The 14,247-nt window shown below is 42.6% G+C and overlaps 1 protein-coding gene and 1 pseudogene across 24 annotated transcripts in view; both read left to right on the top strand.

Moving 5' to 3' along the window:
- ERC1 (ELKS/RAB6-interacting/CAST family member 1) overlaps nt 1–14,247 on the top strand; it is a 661,999-nt gene that overhangs the window by 141,510 nt on the left and 506,242 nt on the right. The gene's annotated exons all lie outside the window — the stretch shown is intronic.
- Nucleotides 13,244–14,208, top strand: LOC139437056 (ragulator complex protein LAMTOR3 pseudogene; annotated as a pseudogene).

Genomic DNA, 14,247 nt, shown 5'->3' with positions numbered 1-14,247 from the left:
CTACTCATAGTACTTCAGTTATTATTGCTCCACTTCGTATGCCCTCCACACAGCCAGCAGACTGTAACATTGTTGATCCTAGAGCGAGAATAGGAAGGTAGGGCTCCAATATTTCACTGGCCTGGTGCATAGTGCCTTTAGGGACCATTAAACAGAGCCAGTCTGGAGGCAGTGTCCATTATACATCTGGCCATATTGAGCCATTGCTGGCTGCTGCAGGAGTCTGAACCTGCAGTATACTCTCCATCCACTTCAGGAGCATGTTCAGAGATTCAATAGATACTTTTATTGTTTTAGGGGTCAGTGACCAATCTAGCCAGTAACTCAAATGGAGAGACAGCATGCAGTGTACTGAAGGCCTGGTGTGAATGTGCAAGAGGGTTTGACAATACTGAAGTCTATATCTTAATCTTTACACATTTTCTAAACATTTCCAATGCAATGTGTAATGTATTAAATGAACTTACTTTTTAGTTCTTTGCTTTTTACTTCTGTGCCTTTACCATGATGTTAATTAACAGGTATTTCACTTTAGTAGCACAGGAAAAACTACTTTCTCATTTATTTTATGAAAACTGAAGATTGCCAATGGAATCAAGATTCTCTTTCCTTACCACCACTTTAACATGCAGATTGAGGTGGCCTCTGACAGTTTCCCTGTTATGAAGTTACTTTTTGTTATTAATATCAGTTTAGGTTTCTAAATAATAATGGCTTTCTGGAATTAGCCATTCAAATGTTTCAGTTTAGAAGGTGCTTTCACAAAGTTCTTATAACTAGAAGGTACTTTATCTTTATATAAGCTTATTAAATTATAATTAGCAACCAGTGAAGCTTCCTTTATCCATTTAAGGGAGGACAGATCTACATTTCCTTCTTTAAACTTAATTTCATTAAACATGAACTTACAACTTTCATCATCTTAAAAATTTAATACATATAATGTTAATTTTTTAATTGGTATTTTGTAAACCTAGGGAGATCACACCCAAGCTAAATAAAATTGAAACCATTATAGTTTATGCAAAGAATGTTTTTTTTCCTTCCGTTACAGGAGGCTAAAACCTCTTCTATTTAATAAAATTTTAAAACGGTGATATCTTAAAAGCATACTGATTGCTAGGTTCTGGAATAACTACAAGTGCTTGTTTTAAAAGATCTTTCCATAACTTTCCAGGACTTTTACTTAGTGAAATTTGACAATTGATTTTTTTTTTTTAAGATTTATTTATTTATTTCTCTCCCCTCCCCCCCACCCCGGTTGTCTGTTCTCTGTGTCTATTTGTTGCGCCTTCTTTGTCTGCTTCTGTTGTTGTCAGTGGCACGGGAATCTGTGTTTCTTTTGGTTGCGTCATCTTATTGTGTCAACTCTCCATGTGTGCGGCACCATTCCTGGGCAGGCTGCACTTTCCTTCGCTCTGGGCGGCTCTCCTTATGGGGCGCACTCCTTGTGCGTGGGGCTCCCCTACACGGGGTACACCCCTTTGTGGCATGGCACTCCTTGCGCGCACACCAGCACTTCACATGGGCCAGCTCCACATGGGTCAAGGAGGCCTGGGTTTGAACCGTGAATATCCCGTGTGGTAGACGGCCGCCCTAACCACTGGGCCAAGTCCACCACTGACAATTGGATTATTAACCACCTTTATTTTAAGACTAGTAAAAGATTTAAATTGGGGAATTACGGGGCATGCTGATTCTTAGTTCCCCAGCCTAGAAGATAGAATTTTTTATTTTTGAAGATAGAGTTTTATTTATTTATTTTTAAAAGATTCATTTATTTTATTTAATTCCCCCCCCTCCCTGGTTGTCTGTTCTCTGTGTCTATTTGCTGCGTCTTGTTTCTTTGTCCGCTTCTGTTGTCATCAGCAGCACGGGAAGTGTGGGCGGCGCCATTCCTGGGCAGGCTGCACTTTCTTTCACGCTGGGCGGCTCTCCTTACAGGGCGCACTCCTTGCGCATGGGGTTCCCCTACGCGGGGTAACCCCTGCATGGCAGGGCACTCCTTGCGCGCATGAACACTGCGCATGGGCCGGCTCCACACAGGTCAAGGAGGCCCAGGGTTTGAACTGCGGACCTCCCATGTGGTAGACGGACGCCCTAACCACTGGGCCAAGTCCGTTTCCCGAAGATAGAGTTTTAATCTGCCACATCTAGCCCCTCCCTCAGAGCTCTTGCAAAGTGAAGGCCTTGAGGACTGGGTCGGTCAAAGAGCTCAGGAAAATCTTTTCCCTTTCCCAATAGTTTATTTTTTAAGATTTATTTTATTTATTTCTCGACCCTCTCCTTGAGGTCCCAGTTAACTCTTTCTGGTACCTCCTCTTGGCCCCATATTCCAAACAGTCCTCACCATTGGCCCCCACTATTGTTGGGGTAGCCAGTAACCGCTGGGGCTCCTCCCCTTAGCATTAGCATGGGGAGGGATAATTAATAATTTGAAAAATAACCACACAAGCCAGAGATTGCTCTCTCTGCCTAGAGAAGCCCGCACGAAATCTTGGTGCGTATTTCCGTCCTTTTCTCCCATTTCTTAGCAAGTTCTGTTCTTTTCCCCCATTTCCCAATCAACTATTTTACTGGCCTAACTAAACTGGCATGTTCTTAAATTCTTTTACATGACATAGCCAAGAACCTAGAGGAATCCAACACTTCCTCAGCTTCACTTTTATCGTTATCCAGTTTGTAACAGGCGAACCCTAAATCTGATATACAAGTTCCTAGGCACGAGCATACAAAGTTAAAGCAAAGCACAGATTAGAACAGAGGAGAGAATTTTACACATTTAGCTTAGCTTTGGGAAAGACTTGAATAGATGTAAAGCTCCTAGTGTCTGTCTATGGCAGAAACTTCGTGCAGGACCCTCCAGCTTAATTCCTCCAGGAAAATCCTTGGGTAGTTCCTAAGTACAGAGCTAAGGTATCCAAAGAAGCCCTATTTATGATGAGACATGAATTAGGGCTGCATCCCATTAGTTACCTCCCACAAGGGGTGAAACCTTGCAAGCCTCTTTTGCTGGAGGGATTGGAGTGCTACAGGGAAATAGGCAGGAAACTAGGAGAGCCAGGAACCTTTTAATCTTAATAATAGCACATGAGGAGGTTCCTTATTCTACAGTGGAGAGGTTTAGTAAATGTATTGCATTTCCTCATCCCTTTAAGGAGACATGACCACGTGGTCTCTGGCCCTCAGATCTATCTGTCCTGTCCTCTCTTAACACAGGTTTAATTGGAATTCAGGGTCCCATACAGAGCCCAGTCTCGGCCATACTGTTGTCATGTGGTATGGCAGAAAAAGATTAGCCTCTTTCTTTTTAGACCATCAATAGGTAGGTTGTCCCAGTGTCTGAGAAGGCACCCCAGTGGAGAGTCTGGTGAAATGCTGAAAGAGCCGCCTATTATTCTAGGGGAGGATAAAATACCATCTTCAGTTTGGGGGCATCCCACTGCTAGACCTGACTGAATGGATTGCTTACCGAGCCAGTGTCCTGGAAATGGGGAGATCTAATCACCATCCCTGATTTTCTGGGAATTGGGAGCTGTTTGTCACTGGTATCCCCAGAGCCTTAGAGGTCTTGGGGGTATCTGGGTACATCTTCCAGATCGAACACCCAAGCCTGGCTGATCCTAGGAAAGAGGCTGGCTAGGGACCTTTCTTTTGCCTACTTTGCAGATGTCTTAGGAGTTAGCCACGAGTGAGCTCATCTCATGGTGACCCCCAGGGTCTGAAGTTCCACAGTTGTGATGGTTAGGCCATCATGTCAACTTGGCCAGGTAATTGTGCCCAGTTGTTTGGTCAAGCAAGCACTGGACTAATTGTAATACAAGGGCATTTATGGACTTTAGTCATCATTGACTTTACTGCAGTGGTAAATCATAGATAGCTGGTTATAATGACATCAGTCAGGGAGATTGCCATCAGCAATGAGTGATGTTTAACCCAGTCAGTTGAATGCCTTAAAAGGGGAAGTGATTTCAGCATTGAGAGAGAATGTCCCAGCTCATTTCTGGACAGCCAGCATCTCTCAGAACTCATTAAGAACCTTCATTGAACTTTGATCGGAGCTCCTGGTTGCAGCCTGCCTGTGGAACCTGGATTTGTACATCCCCACGGCTGCGTGAGAGACTCTGATAAATCTCTTACTGTCGGCAAATATCCGTTGTTGATTCTGTTTCCCTAGAGAACCCTGACTAATACAGCAGTTAAACCCAACATTAAAAGCCCATTAAAAAACTAGGGACTAATTGTCCTTTGGCTCGCCAGCAGACCGCCTTAGTGTCCATTCATCCTGTTTCCCCCCACCCCCCCACCCCAAGCCTCAACAATTTCAGGGTCTTCCCAGGAGCAAAGCCTCAGGGTGTTACTGAGGGTGGTACATTTTCAGTTTCTAAGGCATTCTAAAGCATCTCATGAAGCCAAAATGAGGACTGCAGTAGTTGGAAGATTAAAGATACTTCTAATTAAAGGAGTTAACTAGTGGTCTAAGGAAATGATACAACTGATGATAGCCCTTCTCAACTCATAGGGAGGGCTTGGTGAACTGCTTACAGACTCCGGCTCTACTTAGGTCAATGCCCAGCAAAGTCTCAAGGACAGTTTCGCTCACCACCTAGAACTTCCTTGCATTTGCACAGCATGGGGGTCTGCCCCTTCCACCTTCAAAGAGGGAGCTAGAAGTTTGGGCAGACCGAGTATATGTCCTGTCGGAGCCTATCCAGGAGCCTCCTTTACAATAACAGGCTAAAGGCACTTACAGTGAAAAGGAGCTTACAGAGAGGTCCTGGTAGACTCCTGGCAGACTCCTGCTTGACTTAGACCACATGCCCAGTCAGGTCTCAAGGATGGTTTCACCCGCCACCCAGAACTTCCTTGGATCTACATGATATGGGATCTCGTCCCTACCACTTCTGAAGAGGAAGCAGCAAGTCTGGGTTTAAGTCCCATGGGAGTCTCTCAGGAACCCCCTTTAAAATGGCAGAACCAAAAGGGGGCACAGACAGGCCTTAATTAAAACTCACCAGTCTCCCCCAGGGGTCGGGGAGCACACTTGCCTTTCTGTCTCCTGTCAGTTGCTCACAAAATGAAGCCAGGGAAGTGTTGGATTCCTCTGGGTTCTTGACTATGTTTCATAAAAGAATTTAAGAACACACTAGTTTAGTTAGGCCAGTGAAAAGAATTTATTGGGAAATGTGGGGAAAAAACAGAGATTGATGAGAATTGGGTAAGAAGGACAGAAAAATGCACTGAGATGTGATGTGGGTTCCTCTAAGCAGAGAAAGCCTTTTTTTAATTTATTTTTTTAATAAAAGTTAATAGATAACAAAGAACTTTACATTAAAAAACATAAGAGGGGGAAGCAGCTGTGGGTCAATCAGTTGGGCTCCCATCTACCACGTGAGAGACCCTGTGTTCGCATCCAGGGTCCTCCTTGTGAAGGCAAGCTGGCCCATGCGCTGCAGAGAGCTGATGGCCTGTGCGCCATGGAGAGCTGGTGCAGCAAGATGATGTAGCAAAGGGAGACAAGCAGATACAGAAAATACGTGCAGTGAATGGCACAGAGAAGAGATAGCAAAAAGAATGGAACAAACTGCAGGGGGGGATAGATAGATAGATAGATAGATAGATAGATAGATAGATAGATAGATAGTCACATCTGAGTCTAGTTCCATCCCACTCAGGAGCACAAATTCCAAAGTAGGGCCCTCTGACATGGCACAGAACTCCAGATCTATCTGCCATGACCATATACCCTGTGGATCTCCATAGCCTTCAGGAGAACCAGTACCTAGGGTTGTATCTACTTTGACTTTTTCTGGGGTCCTGCTGTGGTGTGCTAAAGCATGACCCCTCTGATGACCTCCCAACTCTTTTTTGAAGCCTCTTAGCCATATACACTCATTTGTCTTTGCCATTTCCCAAGGTCAAAAGCAGTTTTTAACATATGATCCTGCATGTAGGCTGAGATATTCTACTGGTCTGAGTTGACCCCCTTCTTTTTTACTATAGGCATTAGGGCTTTAAATTTCCCTATCAAAACTGCCTTCAGTGTATCCCATAAGTTTTAATATGTTGTGTTCTCATTTTCATTTTTCTCAATATATTTTCTGATTTCACTTTGGATTCCTTTTTTGACCCACTCATTATTTAGTGGAATGTTGTTTAGCCTCCATACATTTGCAAATTTACCTCTTTCTTGCCTATTATTGATTTCAAGTCTCATTCCATTATGATCTGAGAAGGTGCTTTGTATAATTTCAGTAGTTTTATGTCTGTTGAGACTCTCATTGTGCCCTAATATGTGGTCTATCCTGGAGAAAGATCCATGGACACTTGAGAAGAATGTATAACTGGTTGAGTTTGGATTCAGTATTCTGTATGTTAGGTCTAACTCATTTATCATATTGTTCAAGTTGTGTTTCCTTTTTGATCTTCTGTCTCGTTATTCTATCTAATAATGTTAAGTGGTATGTTGAAGTCTTCAGCGATTATTGTAAAGATGCCTATTTCTCCCTTCAGTTTTGCCAGAGCTTGTCTCATGTGTTTTGGGACACCCTGGTTAGGTACATAAATATTTATGACTGTTATATTTTCCCGGTGGATTGTCCTTTTTGTTGATATATAATGGCCTTCTGTGTCTCTCGAAACTTTTTTGCATTGAAAGTCTGTTTTGTCTGGTATTAGTATAACCTACCCCTGCTCTTTTCTGGTTACTATTCACATGGAATATCCTTTTACGCCTTTCACTTTTCAACCGTTTGTATCTCTGGGTCTAAGGTGAGTTTCTTGTGAGCAGGAAATGGATGGTTTATGTTTTTTTTTATCCATTCTGTCAGCCTATACCTTTTGATTGGGGAGTTTAATCTGTTAACAGTCAATGATAATTACTGTAAATGGATTATTTATTTCACCATTTTTATTCTTTGGTTTTTATATGTCGTATCTTATTTTCACCTGTTTTTAAAATTCTTTTGGTTATCTTTCTGCTATTCTTTCTTCTATACTCTCCTCTAAGCTTCTCTCTCCTGCCATTTTCTTTCAGGCTCTAAGGCTTCCTTGAATATTTCCTGCAAAGGTAGATTCTTTTTTACAAACTTTCTTAGTTTCTGTTTGTTTGTGAATATTTTATACTCACCTTCATGTTTGAAAAACAATTTTGCTGGATAAAGAATTCTTGGCTGGCAGTTTTTCTTTTTCAGTATCCTAATTGTATCATATCAATTCTCACCTTCATAGTTTCTGATGAGAAATCCATGCTAAGTCTTACTGCGGGTGTCCCTTGCCTATTATGGTTTGCTTCTTCCTTGCTGCTCTCAGAATTTTTCTTTATATTTGACATTCTGAGTAGTATGTTTCATAAAGTATGTCTATTCAGATTTATTCAGATTGGGGCACAGCATGCTTATTGGATATGTAAGCTTGTTTTTTTGTGTGAGAGTTGGGAAATTTTCAGCTATTATTTCCTCAAATACTCTCTCTTCCCCTTTTCCCTTCTGGAACTCCCATGACATGTATGTTGTTAGATTTCATGTTGTCATTCAATCCCTGAGCCCCTGCTTAATTTTTTAACATTCTTTTCTCTCTCTGTTCCTTTCTCTCTTTAATTTCAGCTTTTCTGTCTTCTTTATCACTTTTTTTTTACAAATCAATTTTATTGACATATATTAATAAAGCATCAATTCTATGTGATTATACAAAATACCATTGAGTGTGCACTTTGGATGAATTGTATGCTGCATCACCTATTCTTCTGTCATTTCAAGTCTGCTGTTGTACTCTTCTAATGTTTTGTTTTTATTTTTAGAGATTTATTTATTTATTTATTTAATTTCTCTCCCCCTCCCTGTCCCATTGTCTGCTCTCTGTGTCCATTCACTGTGTGTTCATATGTGTCTGCTTGCATTCTTGTCAGTGTCGCTGGGAACCTATGTCTCTTTTTGTCACATCATCTTGCTGCGTCAGCTCTCCGTGTATGTGGCGCCACTCCTGGGCAGGCTGTGCTTTTTTCGCATGGGGCGGCTCTCCATGCAGGGCATACTTCTTGTGCATGGGGCTCTACTACGCAGGGCCACCCCCACGTGGTATGGCACTCCTTGTGTGCATCAAAAATGCACGTGGGCTAGCTCACCACACAGGTCAGGAGGCCCTGGGTTTGAAACCTGGACCTCCCATATGGTAGGAGGATGCTCTATCAGTTGAGCCAAATCCACTTCCCTCTATTTTTTGTTTGTTTGCTTTTTAAATTTTTATCCCCCCCTCCCCCCCTGGCTTTTTTGCTTGCTGTCTGCTTTTCTGTGTCCATTCTTCCGTGTCTGTATTATTTATTTATTCATCCCCCCACCTTTGTGGCTTGCTTGCTGTCTGCTCTCTGTGTCCACTTGCTGCACGTTCTTATGCATTTTTGCTTGTCTCCCTTTTTGTTGTATCACTTTGCTGAGTCGGCACTCCGCCATGCTTGCAGGCCAGCAGCTCCCTGCAGCATGTGTGCCATCCTGCCTTCACAGGGAGGCCTCAGGATGTGAACCCAGGGCCTCCCATATAGTAGACGGGAGCCCAACTGATTGAGCCACAGTCGCTTCCCCCTCTAATGTGTTTTTGATCTCACCTATGATGTCTTTCGTTCCCATGAGCTGTTTCTTTTCTATACAGGATTTCAAGTTCTTCTTTGTGTTCACTTAATGTCTTCTTTCTTTAAAGATTTATTTATTTTTTCTTCCCCTTCCCCCCCGTTGTCTGCTATGTCCATTTGCTGTGTGTTCTTCTGCATCTGCTTGCATTTTCTGGCAGCACTAGGAATCTCTGTCTCTTTTTGTTGCGTCATCTTGCTGCATCAGCTCTCCGTGTGTGCGCGCCACTCCTGGGTGGGCTGTATTTTTATCACGCAGGGCGGCTCTCCTTGCGGGGCGCACTTTTTATGTGTGGGTCACCCCTACGCAGCACAGCACTCCTTGCATGCATCAGCACTGTGCGTGGGCCAGCTCACCACACGGCCAGGAGGCCCTGGGGCTCGAACCCTGGACCTCCTGTATGGTAGGTAGATACTCTATCAGTTGAGCCACGTCTGCTTCCCGATTAATGTCTTCTTGAGGTCATTTATCTCTTTAGCCATATTGTCTTTCAATTCATTAATTTTATTTTGGTGATTTGTGTGTATCTCCTTAATTAGTTGTCTCTACTCCTACGTCTTTTCTTGGGCCATGTCTTCCATTTTCTTAGTATGGCCCGTAATTTTTTGCTGATGTCTAGGTATCTGATTAGGATTGTAGTTTTCTCAGATGCTCAATTTCTTTCTCTTTCATAGGGATTTAATTGCTGGAGGCTGTGTGTTACTGTTGATCTTTGATTGTTGGTTGAACCTTCATTGTTAGGATTGTCTCTGTTAGTTGCTCAAAAACTGAGCTCTGTACCCAGTAATGGGTTGGAGACCTGCTTCCTAAGGCCTTGGAGAAGGAGGCTATAAAGGCTGGAAAAAGCCTCTCTCATTTACTTTTTTTTTTTTTAATTATCCCTACCCCCTTGTGGCTTTTTGTGTGCTGTCTGCTATCTGTGTCCATTCAGTGTGTGTTCTTCTGTGTCTGTAGTTATTTATTTTATTTCCCCTCCCCCCTTGCAGCTTGCTTGCTGCCTGCTCTCTGTGTCCATTCACTGCGTGCTCTTTCTGTGTTTTTTTGCTTGTCTCCCTTTTTTTTTTTTTTGTATTACCTTGCTGAGTTAGCTCTCCGCGGCCCCTGTGGGCTGGGCTGCGCTCCGCGGCACCTGCAAGCTGGGCAGTGCTCTGCAGCATCTGCTGGTGAGCCTGCCTTCACAAGGAGGCCCCTGGATGCGAACCCAGGGCCTCCCATATGGTAGACGGGAGCCCAACTGATGGAGTCACAGCCGCTTCCCTCTCTTATTTACTTTAATTAATTATTTTCACTCCCCTTCCCTGCTCCCCCTCCAGTTGTCTGCTCTCTGTATCCATTCGTTGTGTGTTCTTCTATGTCTACTTGTATTCTTGTTAGCAGCACCCGGAATCTGTGTCTCACTGTTGCATCATCTTGCTGCATCAGCTCTCCCTGTGTGCGGTGCTACTCCTGGGCAGGCTGCACTTTTTTTGTGCTGGGTGACTCTTCTTACGGGGCGCACTTCTTGTGAGTGGTGCTCCCCTATGTGGGAGACACCCCTGCGTGGCACAGCACTCCTTTGTGAGCATCAGCATTGCGTGTGGGCCAGCTCACCACATGGGTCAGGAGGCTCTGAATTTGAACCCTGGACCATCCATGTGGTAGGTGGACGCTCTATCCATTGGGCCAAATCTGCTTCCTTCATTTATTTTTAATTTTCTCATGTACACTTTCTTGGTCTTCCAGAAGATGGTGTTCTTTGACAGTCCTCTCAGTTCAATGCCTGTTTGGAGTGTTTGTGAGTTTTGCATTTGCGATTCTTTTCTTTTGTCCTGTCTCTCCTGGGCAGTGCCCATCGTTTGTGTGGTGTACTAAATCCTAGAAGACATTTTTCTAGGCCATTTCAGCCTGTCCTCTAGCTATTTTTCTGGATGAGAATAGAGTCCCTAGTCTTTCTAGTCTGCCATCTTCCTGGAAGTCTGGTGGTTTTTTTCTTTTAAAAACAGTTTTTTACATATAAACTATACAGTTATTTATTTATGTTTCTTCTTTTAGTCATTTGACAGATATTTTGAGTACTATGTATTGTTCTGGGTCCTGAGTATACATCAGGGAACAAAGAGATTTCTGAGCATAGTGGAGACAGGCGATAAACAATAAACATAAATAAACAGTATGCTATTAGAGGGTGATAAATGCTAAGGAAAATACAGAGCTTGGTTAGGGGGATTGGAAGTGTAAGTTGGAGGCAAGTTATGAATAGAATAAAGATGGACCTCCTTGAGACTCTCTTTGAACAGACTTAAAGAGGTGAAGGAACAAGTTATTTGGCAAATGTAGAAGAGTCAGTCTGAGGGAACAGTCAGTTCAAACGCTTTGTAAGAAGCATTACTTACGTGTTAAGGAAAAACAAGGAGGCTAGTGTGACCAGAGCAGAATGGTCAAGGGAGAGAATAGTAAGGGATGAGGCCAGAAAGAGAGTCCATGGGGTCAGATCATATAGGGCCTGCTAGGCCAGAGTAGGCACTGTAACTTTCACTATGAGGGAAATGAAGTGAGGCGCTTTTGCAAGATTTTGAGCATATTTTTACTTCCGTTTTAAAAAGCTCATTTTAGCTGCACTGTTCTAAATAGAGAGATCAACTTTGGGAGACTGTTGCTATCATTCTGGCAAGAGATAATAGTGGTTGAAACCAATGTGAAGGTGGAGGTAGTAAGATGTAGTTAATTTCTTGAGATATTTTGAAAATAGGGACAAGAGGATTTCCTCATGTGTTAGACTTATATATAGGAGAAAGAGAGGAATCAAGTATGACTCCCATGTTTTTGGCCTGAGCAAGGAGACAGACCACATTACCATCAATTGAGGTAGGGTGGGTGAGGCAAGTTTAAAGGGTAAGATCAGTTTCGGATGTATGAACAGTATGATATCCATGTTGAGATGCTGAAAAGGTAATTGTACATACAAGTGTGGATTTCAGTTGCAGGTATAACTTTGGGAGTTATCCTTAAATATTGGAAGAAACGAAAGTGGTTGAGGACACTAAGGAGAAGGGAAGAATACAAAGAGAGTGGTCAGTAGAAAGGTGAGGAAGTAATGTAGGAGGAAAAGCTAGGAGAGTTTTATGTTGTGGAAGCTGAGAGAAAAGAATATAATAAAGAAGAGGGATTGAGCAACCATGTAACATGCTGCTGATAGATCAAGTAAGGTGGAAATTAAGGAGGAAGCATGGATTTTAGTAATGTGGAGGTCATCAATGACCCGGATGAATTATTTTGGTGATAGTTTGATTAAAATATGTCTTTCCTACTAGCCTTAAAGTTCCTAGAGTAAAGGCACCAAATTTGTTATTCATTCGTTTGTTTATTTATTTATTTTTACCATTATGTCTCGAAAACTTAGCGTTATTCCCGGCACAAATAAATGGATAAATAGATAGGTCCCAGAATCTCTGGGACAGCGTGATAACTGCTTTCAGAAATTATATAGCCATGAATAATGCCTTAAATCCAACCTGCTCCTTTATTGATTTGGTGAAGACAGCTGCTGTTGCTGCCAGGCATAGGCACAGCAGATTTTTCTGCTGTTACCATTGACACTGTACATTACTATTAGGTCCTCTGACATTGGCGAACCTCGTAGCTTGAGGTAACTGCTGTCTTTGCCACCCAGTGCCAGAATTGTCCCTATTTATTCGTGTCCTGTTTCTTTATGCCACAAGTTTCTGATTCAAATAATATGTTGAATATGTCTAATTGGGGTGACTAAGTCATGTCCCTGGTCTTTTGCTGTAAGAAGGGCAGAGGAAACAACTATCTGGAATTTTCAGCTTCTTTTGTTGGAGATCCCAGACACAGGAGATCAGATATCACAAGGCAAGACAGGGTGAGAGAAATAGATTTTACAGGTTATTCATGAAAAGGTAGTAAAGTTGTGGAACTAAAGAATGGCTGTCTTAGATGGTTGCATGGCCGGTTGTTCACCAACAAGAGCTCCTTGCTGATGGAGTGAAAAGGGCCAAAAATGCATGTTTCATGGTGAGGTTGCATCTAACCTAAAGGGGTAGCTTTTTCCTGATTCATGTGATGTTACCCTGTGTATAGTGAAGTTCCTGGATTAGGTTATAGAGACATGAGAACATTTCCAAGGACAGAAACCTAGAAAATGTCTGTCTTGTCAATAGGAATAAAGAAGGGACACAGAATGACTTTTACTATTAGGATAACTTTTTAATGGAATCCATTGTGAATGAAACAAAGATCCTGGTCCTTGTGGAACTTACTGTCTTATAGAGGGAAAAGAAAATAATACATTTAGTAAATGGAAAAAAAAAACCACATAATATATTGAAGGAAAAGTGCTATAGGAAAAAGAAAAAATAGAGCAGTATAAAGGGGAGAAAGGACATGTGTGTTCTTTTTTTCTCAGTTTAAAATTTTGAAGTTGAAATTCTGTGTCACCTTGTGAAGGAAGTGTAGGAAGTGCTTCCTGGAGCACCGACAAGGTCACCAATCATGTGACAGCAGCTTGTAGAGGAATCTGTCTTTGAAGCTGTTCCTGAATTGACAGTAGGGAAAACACAGACAGCCCTGGGACCCAAAGTCCAAGTCGTGGAGATTGAGTCTGCAGAAGAAAGGGATTCATCATGGCTGATGATCTAAAACAATTCCTGTATAAAAAAAATTACCAAGTGTTGAAGGGTTCCATGCTATTGTTATGTCAGATAGAGATGGAGTATTTGTTATTAAAGTGGCAAATGATAATGCCCCAGTGCATGCTTTAAGACCTGGTTTCTTGGGAAGCGGATGTGGCTCAACTGATACAGCATCTGCCTACCATTTGGAGGGTCCAGGGTTCAATACCCAGGGCCTCCTGACCCATGTGGTAAGCTGGCCCATGTGCAGTGCTGCTGCATGCAAGGAGTACCATGCCACACAGGGGTGCTCCCGCATAGGGGTGCCCTACGCGCAAGGAGTACACCCCACAAGGAGAGCTGCCCTGCGTGAAAAAAGCCCAGCCCGCCCTGGAGTGGCGCTGTACACATGGAGAGCTGACACAGGAAGATGATGCAACAACAACAACAACCAAAGAGACGCAGTTTCCTGGTGCCACCTGACAATGCAAGCAGATGCAGAAGAACATACAGCAAAATGGACACAGAGAGCAGATAGTGGGGGAAGGAGAAAGAAATAAAAGAAGTCTTAAAAAAAAAATCTGGTTTCTTACCAATTTTTGCCCTTGAAACAGATCAAGGGAGCAAACCTGGTCTGCCAAAGAACAAAAGTATTACCTGTTGTTATAACTCCTACTAGGTAGTTCAGTTTAACAGCCAGCAGCAATGCCAACACAGGACTAATTGTCAGCCTAGAAAAGGAACTTGCTCCATTGTTTGAATAATTGAGATACGTTGTGGAAGTTTCTTTATCTGACAGTGGATTCAATTTGTATCTTATCTTCATTATGCCAGACACGAAATCAATCCAGAAATCTTTAGACCATAATAATACTTATGTCATGTATGCAAGAAAGGGCCCCTTTTCTACTAAGAAAGAGCCTAGAGATATAATTTCTGGAGAGATTGTTTCATTTCCTTGTTTAGGGTCTCAGTGAGATCTGGGGACACTACAAAAATGGTTCTGTCTAATGTCA

Source organism: Dasypus novemcinctus, chromosome 20 (assembly GCF_030445035.2).
Source record: "Dasypus novemcinctus isolate mDasNov1 chromosome 20, mDasNov1.1.hap2, whole genome shotgun sequence".
Classification (NCBI taxonomy): domain Eukaryota; kingdom Metazoa; phylum Chordata; class Mammalia; order Cingulata; family Dasypodidae; genus Dasypus; species Dasypus novemcinctus.
This window is presented reverse-complemented; position numbering and strand designations above follow the sequence as displayed.